This window comes from Chiloscyllium punctatum, chromosome 6 (genome assembly GCF_047496795.1).
Source record: "Chiloscyllium punctatum isolate Juve2018m chromosome 6, sChiPun1.3, whole genome shotgun sequence".
NCBI classification, from domain to species: domain Eukaryota; kingdom Metazoa; phylum Chordata; class Chondrichthyes; order Orectolobiformes; family Hemiscylliidae; genus Chiloscyllium; species Chiloscyllium punctatum.
In genome coordinates this window covers 85816919-85834719 of record NC_092744.1, presented here as the reverse complement: position 1 = coordinate 85834719, position 17801 = coordinate 85816919, and the positions used below count along the sequence as shown (strand labels likewise).

The window sequence follows — 17801 nt, the reverse complement described above, 5'->3', positions numbered from 1 at the left end:
TGCAGTTAAAGGTTTGAAGAGTGAAGGAGAGTCAGACAAACAGACAGTGGAGATAACAGACAGTGAGGTGGAGAGGGAGAAAAAGAGAATGAGTAAAGGCATAGAGAACGAGAGAGAGAGATGGAGTGGAAAAGGTGGAGAGATATAGTGAGACAGTTGGAAAGGGGGAGGGTGTCATCGAGAGACTGGGGAATGGGTGTGGAAAAGGACTATAGTGCAAATACTGTTTCCAAGAAGTAGGAGTATCCCTGATGCTGTTCTCAATCCCAGTCCCAGACAGGTCAGTGCGTGCATGTTCCAATCCCCAGCCTGGATAATTTGAGAGGGCTTGCAGTCAGAAATGAATCTGTCTGGAAACAACTCACAAAACCCAAAGCTGGTAATGGATCAACCCACAATGTGATATCCAAACTGTGGTGGGAAAAGCTGGAAGAGGAATGAATGATCCGAACAATCTTCCAAAGGAAGGATGTTAGAAATAGCTTTAACTTACCGTGTTGAAAGGTGTTTGTGCCCCAATGATCATGTGTGTGCGTACGGATGTTTCAGCAATCAGGTTACACTGGGTGTGTCAGGATCGAAACTAAGGTCAATGTCACATGCGACTTTCCCTGTTGCTGATTTGCCCTTTACAAAACATTGTGGGATGTTTTATTGAGGCCAGCGACATTATGAACATGGTCAAACAGACAGACAGAATAATGTGAGCAACCCCAATGAAATGTGGAGAATGTGATGATATTTGAAATCAATACAAGGTATGTGGATTAATTTTTCTTGATGTGATATACCATGAGACTAATATATATAATATAAAGTAATCTCCAGGTAAAGTCTATGCCTTGAGTGGTACAATGCAGAAACCCTTTGGCCTGGGTACATTTCATATTTGCGCAATGATGTCTTAAAGAGACATCACCCCAAATATGAGAACACAACATCCCTCTTCTCTTTCAATGATGGGAGCAGTACACTGTCTTTCTCAATTCCTTTTACTGCAGGGTCATGACATAAAGTTCTTTGTAATATTCAGCGAAGGATATAGGATATAAGACAAAGAATATAGGACAAAGGATATAGGATATAGGATATGGCCTTTCACTACACTAGTATTAGGAGCAGAGATCCATCAACCGCCATTCTTGTCCAGGATCAAAATGATTAATTTATTATTATTAAAACTTATTTAATGCTGATGTCAAACTTTATAAGTTCAGAAATGCTGACCCCTCTAAATTGCCAAAAGCACACCAACAAAACACACTCATAGACCAGGTAAAGGGAAAAGTCAGATTTTGCTTTGCAAAATTCACTTTAAGGGTTAAAGAAAAACACTTTGGTGCAACATATCCTAGCTCATAAATGTTATAAGGTTAAAGATTGAATTGCTCAGGCAACTATGATTCCAGTGTTCTGGAATGTGAAGAGGGATGTCAATCACAAATGAGTAGATATTTTCTGAGGTCGTTGCTAACACAGCTTTCTCAGTTGAGAATGTGTATCGGGTATAAGCAGGCAGGGAAAGAGTTAAGTTCTGAGTTTTGTGAAACAAGAGGTTCAGCTGAGCATGACTCAGATCGTATAAGAACTTACAGTCAACAATGGGGGGCTGCAGGCAAAGGTAATGGGTTAACAAGCTGGAAAACAGTCATTATGTTGAGCTATTTAACAATATTGGAAGCAGTCAGTATGTGAGGTGAGTATAACAAGGTGAAAAGTATTCGTTATGTGAAGCCAGTTCTTCAGTGTGTAACAGTAGATGACTAATCTTTACTGTTGACTCTCACCAATTGTAACAGTCATCCAATCACTATGTATGTTGCCTTATCTGGATGCTCCTCCCTGTAAAATGACTATACAATTCATTGAGAAACTGCTGTGCACATGGCCCATCATTCTCTGTCCCTGCCAGGGCCCAGAATAAAGATGAAGGAAGCAAAACTATACTATGTCTTTGACGGTTTCTTTTGACTGAGAGAGGGGAAACAGGATGACAATATCGGCGTAGTCGGCAGGATCTAAACGGATAGTTACGATTGGACGGTGTCTGCGGCTGCTCGGAACATCGGTGTCATGAGATGGACAGATCTACAAGATAAAATTTTAAACTTTTGTCCCTCTCGACATTCCAGTGTGCCAGAGATGGTCCCCTCGTTCAATCACTCTCTATTCTACAGATTCCTCAAACAGCAATTAGATCAGTCAAGAGACACAGTTTCGCAAGCTCACTGGCAGACAGAGATTTGAGTCCTCTGCACTGTATTAGGAAGAGGGAGGGTGTCATTGAAGTTCGAGTCCTCTGTACGGTACTGGGGTTCAAGCCCCTTGGGGTGGGTTTGATTGAGGCTCGAGTCCTCTGCGTGGTACTGGGGCTTGAGTGCCCCAGGGTGGGTGTGATTGGGGTTTGAGTACGCTGCATAGTACTGGGGTTCCAGTACCCTGGGGTGGGTGTGATTAGGGTTTGAGTCCTCTGTGTGGTACTGGGGTTCCAGGACCCTGGGGTGGGTGTGATTGGGGTTTGAGGATGCTGCGTGGTACTGGGGTTCCAGTACCCTGGGGTGGGTGTGATTGGGGTTCAAGTCCTCTGCATGGTACTGGGGTTCCAGGACCCTGGGGTGGGTGTGATTGGGGTTTGAGTACGCTGCGATGTACTGGGGTTCCAGGACCCTGGGGTGGGTGTGATTGGGGTTTGAGTACGCTGCATGGTACTGGGGTTCCACAACCCTGGGGTGGGTGTGACTGGGGTTCGGGTCCTCTGCATGGTACTGGGGTTCCAGTACCCTGGGGTGGGTGTGATTGATGTTCAAGTCCTCTACGTGGTACTGGGATTTGAGTCTACACGATGTGTTGATTTGAGGTTCGGGTCCTCCACGCTGTGCTGAGGTTCGAGCTTTCTGTGTTTATTTGAGGTTTAAGTTTTCTGTGTTTAGGTGGGATTTGGATCCTCTGTGTTTAATTGAAATTTGGGTTCTCTATGTTTAAGTGGGACTTGAGTTCTCCAAGTTTAAGTGGGGTTCAAGCTGTCATGTGGAGTAAAGTGAGAAAGAGGTTAAGGACCCCTCGTGGTGAAATTTGAGACTCTGCGAGTCTTTGTTCTGGGGAAGAGAGTGGCTTGGATTGCAGCAACATGGGGTTGACTGTGAGAGCTTTTCCTTTTCACAGGTGTAATTTCAGGGAGAGGATGCAAAAAGAAATGAGAAAATGCTGAAATTAAGGTTATATTAATACTTGGGTTGAAAAGGGAAAGTTTCAATGTAAATTGTATCAATGTTTTAAAATTTTGGTTTGTTAAGATACTGGTTTGGAAAATCCTTTTTAGTAACTGTTTTGCCTTGTTTGAGTCAGGATCTCAATTCAGTGAGTTTTGTGGGCGATGTAATGGGGCAGATTTTGTTTTCACATTGAAATTGTACAACATTATGTCCTTTCTGAAAGTATCAAACTTGTAACCTTAAAACAAATTGATCGAGTGCCTTGAGCCCCTATTTGTTTAAAGTTCTACAATGCCTATTTCAAACCACAGTTCGGTCAGTGGTCAAGATGAAAGTATTGTACTAAAGTATCTTTGTTGCTGTGTTTTTAAAGCAGAGTGCATTTTTAGTTTGATGTTTTGTTAAGATTTTTAGAACTTAAGGCTGAGTTGTTTCAGTTTAAGATTAGATTACTTACTGTGTGGAAACAGGCCCTTCGGCCCAACAAGTCCACACCACTGAAGCGCACCCACCCATACCCCTACATCTACCCCTTACCTAATACTACGGGCAATTTAGCATGGCCAATTCACCTGACCTGCACATCTTTGGTGTGGGAAGAAACCGGAGCACCCGGAGGAAACCCACACAGACACGGGGAGAATGTGCAAACTCCACACAGGGAATCGCCTGAGGCGGGAATTGAACCCCGGACTCTGGCGCTGTGAGGCAGCAGTGCTAACCACTGTGCCACCGCTCTCTTTCCCATGAATAGTTGAAATTTAAATCTGAACTGAAACTGCCTCTTCGATTGCTAAAGTACAGGAAACATTTTGTTGTTTACTTGCTGTTCCAGACTTTTGAACTACTTTTCCTGATGACTTTCACATTAGCCAAGTTTCAGTTTGTTGAAAGAAAATACTTTTTGCATAACCCGAATGAGGTACCCAAGGGTTTGATTTTCGGACCACTTGTTTATAGATGACTGAATTGTTTAGGCAATACAATTTAGAAGTTTATGGACTGTATAAAATTTGATAATGTCATAAATAGTGAACAGACGAACAGACTTCAAGAATTCAAAGAATGTTGAAATAGGCAGACACACTTTAGTCACTGTGTGACTGTCATCATACTGATACCCACCTTGGCAAGGAAGGAACGAGAGAGGAAATGCAAAGATACTTTCAGCAGCTAACATCTTCTCTGGAGTTTCTCCATTCACAGGTAAAGCATGCCTTCGGACCACTACCTGCCCCTCCACAACCTGATCCAACAGATTCAATCAGTTCCCCAGTCATGAGCAGGAAATGTGAAGAAGTTCACAACAGTGAAGAAGAGGTCGGTACGCGTTTCGTCAGTGGCCTTCCCAAGAACATTAAACCACATGAGCTTTACCTTGTATTTCGATCATATGAAGGATCACTGATCAAGCTAACAGCAACACCGCCAGTTGGCTTTGTTACATTTAATAACAGAGTGGGAGCAGAAGCAGCAAAGAGTGCTGCATTCACCGAGATTGCAACTGCAGATGTGCTGGTATCCCCCATCTGAAGCATCTCCACAAGCATGGAAGTCTTGTCAGTTTTGTGAAGCATTTAACTGTCCTTATCCAATAATCAGATTTCACCGTGGAGTGATGCACAGGAGTGATGACAGACTGAATTTTGTTTTAAGGTTAGACATGACCTAAAGGACATTTTGGAGAATGGGCTCATTTCCACTCGAGTTGGAGGGGATGGAGTCGTCACTAAGGACTATACACTTAAGAACATTACTGATGATGTTTCTTTTCCACATGGGATGATTCTTCAAAATCTAATTACTGTAACAGACTAGTAATAATCATTGCATGCTGTGTTTCAATACCCTGCTTAAATACTAGCTATCAGAGTCTTATGAAAGCTGGTAATGACATTGTTTCTCATGAAATGGCAAAAGGAGGGAATGATAATATTTATAGGATATGAGCAGGCAGGGAAAGTGTTCAGTAATGAGTTTTGTGAAGACAGGGAAAGTGATAAATTCTGAGTTTTGTGAAACAAGTGGTTCAGCTGAGCATGACTCTGATCCGATAAGAACGTACAGTTAATAACGGGGTGGTGCAGGAAATGGTAATGGGTTAACAAGATGAAAAGCAGTCATTATCTAGAGCCATTTAACAATATTGGAAGCAGTCAGTATGTGAGATTGATTTAACAAGGTGAAAAGTATTCATAATGTGAAGCCAATTATTCATTGTGTAACAGAAGATGGCTTAATCTTTACTGTCGACACTCACTAAATGTAAAGGCCATCCAATCGATATGTATGTTGCCTTAGCTGGATGCCCCACCCTTTAAAATGACTTTGTAATTCATTGAGAAACTGCTGTCCCAGAGAAGACCGTGAATTCAAGTCTCTGTGGACATGGGCCATCATTCCCTCTCCCTGCCAGGGCCCAGAATAAAGATGAAGGAAGTAAAATTATACAGTGTCTCTGAACGTTTTGTTTCAACAGAGAGTGGGGGAGCAGGACAACTTAGTAAACACAGTATTGAGGATTCTTCTGGATGTTCTCCAAAAGCACAATCAAGCCTCAGACTGGACTGGTGTACTGCTACCATCCTGAGCCCACTAGAAGTGGACTTTCAGGATAAGGACAACTCAACTGTGAAGCTATTTTCCAGGCAGGTAACTGACAGAAAAATCAAAACAGTCTCCAAAGCAGAAGCTGCAACCTGACAGTGATCAGTTCTGGTGGGGATCTGCAGTAAACAAGCAATTATCACAAGACATGTGATTTCCAAGAGATTCCTTATTGAACAAAAACTCAATTCCAATTAGCCTCACCCTTTCAAACTGCAGTCCTCTAAAAGGATGCAATATAAAGGCAGCTTAACGCTAGAAAGAACCACCTTACATTTACCACTAATTGCCCACCCAAGTCTTGGACTTCCACTTTTTAATTGAACTGGCAGCTTGACAACTTTCAGAAAATGTTTGTTTTGAACTCAGTGATTGGAAAGTGGAAGGTTTGAAGATTTTTGACCATGATGCTGATTGTTATTCCGAGGAGTCTAACAACAATGACCATTCTGACAATCCAGATTGGGTTTGCCTTAATGAAGCATTATGAGGCAATGATCCTCTGCTCAACTCTCTCCACTGTACGGACAGTTTATGAGCATTTCAGACTCCGCTAACCTTTCTGCATCCAAGCTATTCCTTCAGAGGTCTCTTATTTTATACCCATTTCCCACGGTCCTGGTGAGGCACCGACTCTGGTAGAGGTGTAACACCTATTGCAGCATGTAGTCTATTGCTATTGCTAACACAGCTCGTTATTGGAAAGACTTGTTTAGTCCTTTGGAATCAGCTCCATTGATAGGATGGTGGTTTGAGTTTTCAATTCATGCCATACCAGTAATTTGAATTGTGAACAGCCACCAAGGGACTGGGATTGACCAGTTCACTACAAATTTATTGACAGATTTGTTACTGTGATGAAGGGGGGACAAAACATTAAATTACCATCTTTGAAAGTTTGACATTAAAACAGAAACTGTTTGGTCAGTTTGGTGAAGGTTTTGATGAAAAGGTCAGAAAGTTGTTTTGGAACAGTGACCTAAATACATCAGTGTTTAAAAAGCATGTGACTGCAATCAAGTGTTTGGGAGAACACCTGTAGATAAAATGCTTATTTTAGTGAGTTAATAACAGACAGTGCAAACAGAACAAAGCTATGTTTTGTTTTAACTTCAGGGCAGTCAAATCAACATGTTCAGTAATAACAGTCCAGCTCAATTCAGAGGGACAAGTCACCTCAGCAAAAATGTTTTCTACTGTACAGAGTTTCAAAGCCAGAAGAGCTTGTAAAGAAGTTTTCAAATCGTTCAAACTAATAGGCCATTGGAATTGTGAAATTTTCATGACTCCAAACTTGGAATACAATCATAAAATTAATTCTGTAATTCACAGGAAAAAGACTGGAAGAAGTCAATTAAATAGAAAATAGTGTTGAAATAGTACAATAGGTTCTCTGAACACAAGTCTTTGTAATGAAAAGTGTTGGAAAGCAGATTAAAGTGTTATTTTGCTGTTTATATTAAGAACTTTCTAAACTATGTTACGTATTATGTCATTTAGAAGCATCGAGTCATAGAGTTGTACAGCATGAAAACAGACCCTTCAATCCCATCCATCCATGCTAACGAGATATCCTAAGTTAGTTTAGTCCTATTTACCAGCATTTGGCCCATATCGCTCCAAACCTTTCTTATTCATATACCCATCCAGATGACTTTTAAATATAATAATTCTACCAGCCTCAACCACTTTCTCTGGTAGCTCTTTCCAAACATGTCCCACACTCTGCGTGAAAACATTGCCCCTTAGGTCTCTTTTAAATCTTTCCCCTCTCACCTTAAACCAATGCTCTCTATTTTTCGACACCCTCCACTGGAAAAAAATACTTTGTCTATTTACCTTATCTATGCCCCTCATGATTTCCTAACGCTCCATAAGGTTACCACACAGCATCCGATGCTCCAAGGAAAGTATTCCCACACCCAAACCCTCCAACCCTGCCAACATCTTTGTAAATCTTTTCTGAATCCTTTCAAGTTTCACAACATCCTTCCTACAGCAGGGAGACCAGAACTGAATGCAGTATTCCATTAATGGCCAAACCAATTATTACCAATGCTACCATTATCTCTGCAGCTATTTCCTTTATGTCCCTTTATTCTGAGGCTGTGTCTCGGACTCTAATCTCTCCTATTAGCGGACACATCTTCTCCACATCCACTCTATCCAAGCTTCTCAGTATTCTGTAGGTTTCAATCAGATCCCCACTCATCCATCTAAACTCTATTGAATGTAGACATAGAGTCCTCAACTGCTCCTCACAAGACAAGTCCTTCATCCCCAGGATCATTCTAGTAAAACCCCTTCCAAAATCAGAACATCCTTTCTTAGATACACGGACAAAAGCTGCTCACAATGTTCCAAATATGGTTTGACTAGAACCTTATACCTCCTCAGCTGTACATGTCAGCTCTTGTACTCTAGTACTCTTGAAATGAATGCTAACATTGCATTTGCTTTACTAAATTCCAACTGAACTTGTATGTTAATCTTAAGAGAATCCTGAACATGGACTCCTAAGTCTTTTTGCACTTCAGATTCCTGAATCCTTACCATTTAGAAAATAATCTATGTCTCTGTTCTTGCTACCAAAGTATATCACCCCATACTTTCCCATACCATATATTCCATCTGTCCCTTCTTTGCCCACTCTCTTAGTCTATCTAAATCCTTCTGCAGCCTCCCCGCAACACTACCTCAGCACTCACATATTTTTGTGTCATATGCTGACTTAACAACCATGCCCTCAGTTCCTTCGTTCAAACCATGAATAAATTATGTGAATGATTGTGGTCTCAACACTGCCCCCTGTGGAACTCCAGTCCTCACTGGTTGTTATCCTGAAAAAGACCACTTTACCTCAATTGTCAGCATTCCTCCAGTCAGCCAAACCTCTGTTCATACCGGTGCCTGACCCTCTAACACACTGGGCTCAGACCATATTTAGTAGCCTCCTGTGCAGTGCTTTTTCAAAGACCTTATGGAAATTCAAATAGTCATATCCACTGGCTGTCCTTTGACTAACTTGCTCATTACCTCCTCAAACTATTCTAACAGAACTATCAGCCATGACCTCTGGGCTCTCTGTTCATTGTGGTCTCACTCCTTTTTATGTATTTAATTATTCTCTTGTAGTCCATTTCTGAGTTTCTTGCAAGTTTGGTCATATAGTTATTTTCTCCCTCTTCATTTACATTTCGTGATATTTTGTTCCTTTTAAAACTCTCCCAATTTTCTGATTTACCATTAATTTTTGGCACATTATGTTTTTGTTTCTTTCAATTGGATTCTATCATTAGTTTCCCAGGTTACCCATGGTCACGTTATCTCCTTCACAGGACCTTTCTGCCTCATTGGGATATAACTTTGTGAGTCATGAACTATTTCCTTATTGTGATTATTACACAACTGTAATTCAATAGACAATAGACAATAGACAATAGATGCAGGAGTAGGCCATTCAGCCCTTCGAGCCTGCACCGCCATTCAATATGATCATGGCTGATCATTCCCAATCAGTATCCTGTTCCAGCCTTATCTCCATAACCCTTGACTCCACTATCTTTAAGAGCTCTATCCAATTCCTTCTTAAATGAATCCAGAGACTGGGCCTCCACTGCCCTCTGGGGCAGAGCATTCCACACAGCCACCACTCTCTGGGTGAAGTAGTTTCTCCTCATCTCTGTCCTAAATGGTCTACCCCATATTTTTAAGTTATGTCCTCTGGTTCGGCACTCCCCCATCAGCGGAAATATGTTTCCTCCTGCCAGAGTGTCCAATCCTTTCATAATCCTATACGTTTCAATCAGGTCCCTTCTCAGTCTTCTAAACTCAAGGGTATCCAAGCCCAGTCGCTTCAGTCTTTCCGTGTAAGGCAATCCTGCCATTCCAGGAATTGACCTCGTGAACCTACGCTGCACTCCCTCAATAGCCAGAATGTCTTTCCTCAAATTTGGAGACCAGAACTGTACACAGTACTCCAGGTGTGGTCTCACCAGGGCCCTGTACAGCTGCAGAAGCACCTCTTTGCTTCTATACTCAATTCCTCTTGTTATGAAGGCCAGCATGCTATTAGCCTTCTTCACGACCTGCTGTACCTGCATGCTTGCCTTCATTGACTGGTGGACAAGAACACCCAGATCTCTCTGAACAGCCCCTTTACCTAATTTGATACCATTGAGGTAGTAATCTGCCTTCCTGTTCTTGCCACCAAAGTGGATAACCAGACATTTATCCACATTAAACTGCATCTGCCATGCATCTGCCCACTCACCTAACTTGTCCAGGTCACCCTGTAATCTCCTAACATCCTCATCACATTTCACCCTACCACCCAGCTTTGTATCATCAGCAAATTTGCTAATGTTATTGCTGATACCATCTTCTATATCATTTACATATATTGTAAAAAGCTGCAGTCCCAGCACGGATCCCTGCGGTACCCCACTGGTCACTGCCTGCCATTCCGAAATAGAGCCGTTAATCACTACCCTTTGTTTCCTATTAGCCAACCAATTCTCTATCCAATCTAGTACTTTGCCCCCAATACCATGCGTCCTAATTTTACTCGCTAACCTCTTGTGTGGGACTTTATCAAAAGCTTTCTGAAAGTCCAGGTACACTACATCCACTGGATCTCCCTCGTCCATCTTCCGAGTTACATCCTCAAAAAATTCAAGAAGATTAGTCAAGCATGATTTCCCCTTCATAAATCCATGCTGACTCTGTCCTATCCTGTTAATATTATCCAGATGTGCCGTAATTTCATCCTTTATAATAGACTCCAGCATCTTTCCCACCACTGAGGTCAGACTAACTGGTCTATAATTTCCTGCTTTCTCCCACCCACCCTTCTTTAAAAGTGGCACAACATTAGCTGCCCTCCAATCCTCAGGAACCGACCCCAATTCTATTGAACTCTGGAAAATAATCACCAGCGCATCCACGATTTCCCGAGCCACCTCCTTCAGTACCCTGGGATGCAGGCCATCAGGTCCCGGAGACTTATCAACCTTCAGACCTAACAGTCTCTCCAACACCAAATCCTGGCAAATATAAATTCCCTTAAGTTCAGGTCCTTCAGCCACTGTTACCTCAGGGAGATTGCTTGTGTCTTCCCCAGTGAACACAGATCTGAAGTACCCATTTCATTCCTCTGCCATTTCTTTGTTCCCAGTAATATATTCCCCTGTTTCTGTCTTCAAGGGCCCAATTTTTGTCCTAACCATTTTATTGCCTTGGACATACCTAAAAAAGCTTTTACTATCCTCCTTTATATTCTTGGCCAGTTTACCTTCGTACCTCATTTTTTCTCTGCGTATTTCCTTCTTACTAATCCTCTGTTGTTCTTTAAAAGCTTCCCAGTCCTCAGTTTTCCCACTCATCTTCACTAAGTTACACTTTCTCTCTTTTAACTTTATATGTTTCTTTACTTCCCTCATCAGCCACGGCCGCCCATGTCTCCTCCTGGGATCTTTCTTCCTTTTAGGAATGAACTGATCCTGCAACTTCTGCATTATACACAGAAATATCCGCCATTGTTCCTCCACGGTCTTCCCTGTTAAGGTATTGCACCATTGAACTTTGGCCAGTTGCTCCCTCATAGCTCCATATTTCCCTTTATTCAACTGAAATATTGTCACTTCTGATTGTACCCACTCCCTCTCAAATTGCACATTGAAGCTTATTGTATTATGGTCACTACTTCCCAATGGCTCCTTCACTTCGAGGTCACTGACCAATTCTGGTTCGTTACACAATACCAGATCCAGAATCGCCTTATCCCTGGTCGGCTCCAGCACCAGCTGCTCTAAAAATCCATCTCTGAGGCACTCCACAAAGTCTCTTTCTTGAGGCCTGATACCATCCTGATTCTCCCAGTCTACCTGCATGTTAAAATCCCCCATAACAACTGTAGTAACATCTTTGCGACAAGCCAATTTCAGCTCCTGATTCAACTTACATCCGACATCCAGACTACTGTTTGGGGGCCTGTAGATGGCTCCCATGAGGGTCTTTTTACCCTTAGTGTTTCGAAGCTCTATCCACACTGTCTCTACATCCCCTGACTCTAGGTCCCCCCGCGCAAGGGACTGAATATCCTCCCTTACCAACAAGGCCACCCCACCCCCTCTGCCCATCAGTCTGTCCTTACGATAGCACGTGTAACCTTGAATATTCATTTCCCAGGCCCTGTCCCCATGAAGCCACGTCTCAGTTATCCCCACAATATCGTATCTGCCAATTTCCAAAAGAGCCTCAAGCTCATCCACCTTGTATTTAATTCCTGGTAATCTCCTTTCCCAGTCCACTCCAGTGAACTCAGTTCTGATTTCTCCCCACAGATGATGTCAGACCTGCTGAGCTTTTCCAGCAATTTCTGTTTTGGACCCTTGCCTTCCTGTCTGTCTTTGTGGAAGTCACATACTTAGTTCCTGGTTTGATCTCCTTGTAACCACATCTACATAATGGCTGTAAAATCAGACCTCTTATCCTCTATTTGTGTCACTAACTCATCTGTTACATTCTCAATGCGACATGATTTTGGTCAAGATGCACAAATTTTGCCTTTTGACCTCTTTTTGCCACTATTTGGTGTTTTTCTAATGCTTGAACACTCTGTAGCAGTAGCAGGAGAAAGCAGAATCGTATTCAAGTATAAAGGCAGCCTGTGATAAGACAATCTGCTGACTTCAGCAGGGAAAGGCACACCCTGAGTGAATCAAAAGCAATCTAAAGAAATACCATCAAGCCAGACAATCAACTGTGGTTAAATCAGGAACGAAGAGAGCATTTTTAAAATTGATTCACAGCATGTGGGCTGGGCCAGCATTTATTGCCCCTCCCTAAGTGGCCAGAGGGCAGTTTAATGTCAACCACATTGCAGTGGGTCTGCAGTCTCAGACTGGGTAAGGATGGAGTTGCCTTCTCTAAAGGACATTAGTGAACCTGATTTTATTTCTCTCTCAACAATCAATTCATGGCTATTGTTCTCTCCTTCATTTCAGTTATTTACTGAATTCCATTCCCTGATGTGATGGGATTTGAACCAGTGTCCCCAGAACAATATCTAGGTGTCGAGATTAACAGTCTCAAAGATTATCAAGCCATTAGTCCATCAGCTCCCCAATCGAGGTTTGGAGGTGTGTAATATGGGCAGCACGGTGGCACAGTGGTTAGCACTGTTGCCTCACAGCGCCAGAGACCCTGGTTCAATTCCTGCTTCAGGTGACTCTCTGTGTGGAGTTTGCACATTCTCCCCGTGTCTGTGTGGGTTTTCTCCGCGTGCTCTGGTTTCCTCCCACAATCCATAAATTTGGCAGGTTAGGTGAATTGACCACGCTAAATTGCCCGTAGTGTTAGGTGAAGGGGTAAATGTAGGGGAGTGGGTTGTGCTTCGGCGGGTCGGTGTGGACTTGTTGGGCCAAAGGGCCTGTTTCCACACTATAAGTAATCTAATCTAATGCCATTCATAACAAAAGGCTTTCTGTGAGTCATAGACCCATTCAAGATTCATGTCCCCACACAATAATGGACAAGATCAGCTGATTGGAAGGAGCATTAATTCTTCCAGAAGCAATATCTTGCACTGTTCTCACACTGGACAAAGCTTAAAAAACACTTCAGAGACTCTTTTTGAAAACATCAAAGTTATTGATTCAATGAAATATTTTCTGTCATTCTCTTTGTGGGTTCAGCTAAAGGAGTGCGAATGGGGTAGAGTTAAAAGTGTATGAAAATGCCAAAAACAGACCCTCCTGATTTCACAACCTCCTGCAGTTTCTCAGTCAGCGCCACTCCCTTCTGCTCTGTCTTACTCAACTGCTCTTTACACCTTCAAGAATTAACTCTCCTCAATTGTAAACTCAGCAAAGGTGAAAATCAGATTATAGTCCCATTGGAGGTTTATTCCGGAGCGCTGCTCCTTCGTCAGATAGCGTGTGGGGTTGGATCATAAGGACACAGAATTTATCGCAAAAGATTATAGTGCCATACACTGATGCATTAGATTGGCCTAACAGCAATCGGGATTTGTTCAATTTTATACATCAGTGATCTATTGCTATAAATTCTGTGTCCTATGTTCCTAGCCCACTTGCTACCTGACGAAGGGGCAACGCTTCCAAATAAACCTGTTGGACTTTAACCTGGTTTGGTGTGATTTGTAACTTTGTCCACCCCATTCCAAGGCATCTCCACATCATTAAACTCAACAGTGAGTCCCCTCACACACACTTCACCGTTAATAGCTTAGAAAACAGCGAAAACACACGCTTGAGAATTCGAAAGGTGAGGGTGGAACTGAGTAAATATCCTTTCCCCTTTGAGAAGAATATCCTAAACATGGTCCAGTCCCACCGCCCGAGCTACAGAGAGGGTCAGTGTTCCCCAGCCTGGAGAAATAGCTCAAAGTAGCTCGCTGGTTTACTTCCAGTTAAACCTGTTGGACTATAACCTGGTGTTACTGGATTAGTGGTGCTGGAAGAGCACAGCAGTTCAGGCAGCATCCAACGAGCAGCGAAATCGACGTTTTGGGCAAAAGCCCTTCATCAGGAATAAAGGCAGTGAGCCTGAAGCATGGAAAGATAAGCTAGAGGAGGGTGGGGGTGGGGAGAGAGTAGCATAGAGTACAATGGGTGAGAGGGGGAGGAGATGAAGGTGATAGGTCAAGGAGGAGAGGGTGGAGTGGATAGGTGGAACAGGAGATAGGCAGGTTCGTCAAGTCCGGACAAGTCAAGGAGAGTGTGCTGAGCTGGAAGTTTGAAACTAGGATGAGGTGGGGGAAGGGGAAATGAGGAAGCTGTTGAAGTCCACATTGATGCCCTGGGGTTGAAGTGTTCCGATGCGGAAGAGGAGGCGTTCTTCCTCCAGGCGTCTGGTGGTGAGGGATCGGCGGTGAAGGAGGCCCAGGATCTCCATGTCCTCGGCAGAGTGGGAGGGGGAGTTGAAATGTTGGGCCACGGGGCGGTTTGGTTGATTGGTGTGGGTGTCTCGGAGATGTTCCCTAAAGCGCTCTGCTAAGAGGTGCCCAGTCTCCCCAATGTAGAGGAGACCACATCGGGAGCAACGGATACAATAAATTATATTAGTGGATGTGCAGGTAAAACTTTGATGGATGTGGAAGGCTCCTTTAGGGCCTTGGATAGAGGTGAGGGAGGAGGTGTGGGCACAGGTTTTACAGTTCCTGCGGTGACACGGGAAAGTGCCAGAATGGGAGGGTGGGTCGTAGGGGGGTGTGGACCTGACCAGGTAGTCGCGGAGGGAACGGTCTTTGCGGAAGGCGGAAAGGGGTGGGGAGGGAAATATATCCCTGGTGGTGGGGTCTTTTTGGAGGTGGCGGAAATGTCGGCGGATGATTTGGTTTATGCGAAGGAGGAGGTTGAGCAATTCATCAACTTCACCAACACATTCCACCCTGACCTTAAATTTACCTGGACCATCTCTGACACCTCGCTCCCCTTTCTGGAACTCTCCATCTCCATTAGTGACGATCGACTTGACAATGACATTTTTTACAAACCCGCCGACTCCCACAGCTACCTGGATTGCACCTCTTCACACCCTATCTCTTGCAAAACTGCCATCCCGTATTCACAATTTCTCTGCCTCCGCCATATCTGCTCCCAGGAGGACCAGTTCCACAATAGAACACACCAGATGGCCTCCTTCTTTAGAGACCGCAATTTCCCTTCCCACGTGGTTAAAGATGCCCTCCAACGCATCTCGTCCACATCCCGCACCTCCGCCCTCAGACCCCACCCCTCCAACCGTAACAAGGACAGAACGCCCCTGGTGCTCACCTTCCACCCTACAAACCTTCGCATAAACCAAATCATCCGCCGACTCATCCAGCACCACTGATCCAGAATCTGGTTTCCAGCATCTACAGTCATTGTTTTTACCTCATTGATTCTAACCTGGTGTTGTGTGGTGTTTAACTTTGTACACCCCAGTCCAACACCGGCATCTTCAAATCATGGAGAAAAAGCGAGAGATTAATCCCGGAAGGACATTCACTGAAAAAAAACCCATTTCACTTTAATCCAAAACTGGTGGTCGTTATGAAGTTGACCGACACACATTGTGTTGTTCCTAAGCAACGTGAAAAAAGCTGAAAAGAGGAAGGAAGGATACGAACAAACTTCCAAAGGAAACATTTTGAACATCAGCGTGACCTTACCCTGCTGAAACGTGTCCGTGATCCAGGATGGTTGGAGCTAATCGTTTTCGTATCCAGGAAGTGCTGGGGATGGGAGAGCAAACATTCACGTTCAACACCTGATTGTCAGGAGAAAACAGAATTTCGACCCAAAACTGTGACGAGCTTTTAGGAAACTCTGTCTATGCAATGTTATTGACAATTTGCAAACGACGGAAATCGAGATTAATCAGTTTGGGAACAAAAACGTAGGGAATTATAAACAGAGCTGCTTCTCTCGGGAAAGGAGCGGGAGTGAGAAAGATATTTGAAAATCGTTCATGTCAGTGTGTGTTTTTCTCTCTGGCTGCATGTGTTGTGTATTGCAGTAATTTTGTCTGTTTTTGTCTTTGTGCGTTGCGCGTTTGTGTGATTGTGTCTGTCTTTGTATCTGTCTTTGTGTGTCTGTCTTTGTATCTGTCTTTGTGTCTGTGTGCCCGTACACCTGTCTTTCTCAGCATCCGCCTTTAATTATGATTTTTCCTTCTCCCATATAACTGCGAATGTATATTGGGAATAAGTAAGGAACAGTTACGACAGAATTTCCGAATTTCTAAAACAAATGTGCTGCTGAATGAGGAAATTAACGCCAGCTCCAAACGGTGGAGAATTTACTCAGGAACATGGGGCTGGTTGCGGGTGCAATGTCTTAACCACTTCTTTTAAATTGCATCTTGGCAGAAAATGGTGGAAATACTGAGGAGCAGGTTGGAGGGAGATGGGGAAGGTTAATACGTTAACTCTGAGAAGGAAGATGATTCAGGTTTGAATTATGTGGAATGGGGAAGACTGGACAAAGAACAAAAGAGGCCGAATGGTATTCAACCATTCCCAGCGACGACATTGCACCCACACCTTGGGAAGGGGACTGCTCGTGTTTGCTGGACAATGGTCAGTTCCATTGACAACTCCTCCGATAATGAGGCTGTCTTTGCTCTCAAACCGGGCAATGTTGGAGATTGGAGGTGACATTGTCACCATACAAGTGTCAGGTAATGATATATTCAAAACATCTCGAAGATTGACTGCTGATTTTGAATCCCTTCCTAATTCGATTGAACATTTATTTTCCTCCAACACATTGACTCTGGCCCCACATAAAGAAATTATCCATGTGCATCATAAAAGATTCCTGTAAGGTCTCTATTGTAGTATCAATGGAACAAGGTCAGGTCCACATACAATTGTGAACACTCCTCCTACACATAATTCATTCCCTAACCAGGCAGTTATTGTTCCACTTTTATCATCAGTGCTGCTCTTTCTTATCTGCCATTCAATCATTGTCTACATTTTCAATCTGGTATTTACAGTCACAGAGATGTACAGCATGGAAACAGACCCTTCAGTCCAACTGTCCATGTTGACCGGATATCTGAAATTAATGTAGTCCCATTTGCCAACATTTGGCCGATATCCCTCCAAACCCTTCCTGTTCACATACTCATCCAGATGCCTTTTAAATGTTGTAATTGTTCCTGCCTCCAACACTTCCTGTGGCACCTCATTCCATAAATGTATCACCCTGTGCGTGAACATGTTGCCCTCAGGTCCCTTTTAGTTCTTTCCCCTCCCACCAGAAGCCTCTGCCCTCTAGTTTTGGACTCCACTACCCTGGGAAAAAGACTTTGTATATTCATCCTATCTATAACCCTCATGATTTTATAAACTACTATAAGGCCATCCCTCACCCTTCAACACCATAAGGAAAACTGCCCCAACCGATTCAGTCTCTCCCTGTAGCTCAAACACTCCAACCCTCCAACCCTCTCAATATCCTTGAA

The 17801-nt window shown here is 43.4% G+C and overlaps 1 protein-coding gene across 4 annotated transcripts in view; it reads right to left on the bottom strand.

Moving 5' to 3' along the window:
* The window catches only part of LOC140479180 (lactosylceramide 4-alpha-galactosyltransferase-like), a 35289-nt gene extending 18997 nt beyond the window's left edge, over nucleotides 1-16292 (bottom strand). For 2 of the 4 annotated variants that reach the window (XM_072573191.1, XM_072573193.1), the window contains exon 1: nucleotides 16000-16292. The gene's annotated coding sequence lies outside the window, so the exon portion shown is untranslated. Of the gene's footprint in view, nucleotides 1-493; nucleotides 575-15999 lie in introns of those variants that run through there. The other 2 variants (XM_072573192.1, XM_072573190.1) reach the window with 2 other exon arrangements.
* Nucleotides 16293-17801: the final 1509 nt, after the last annotated feature.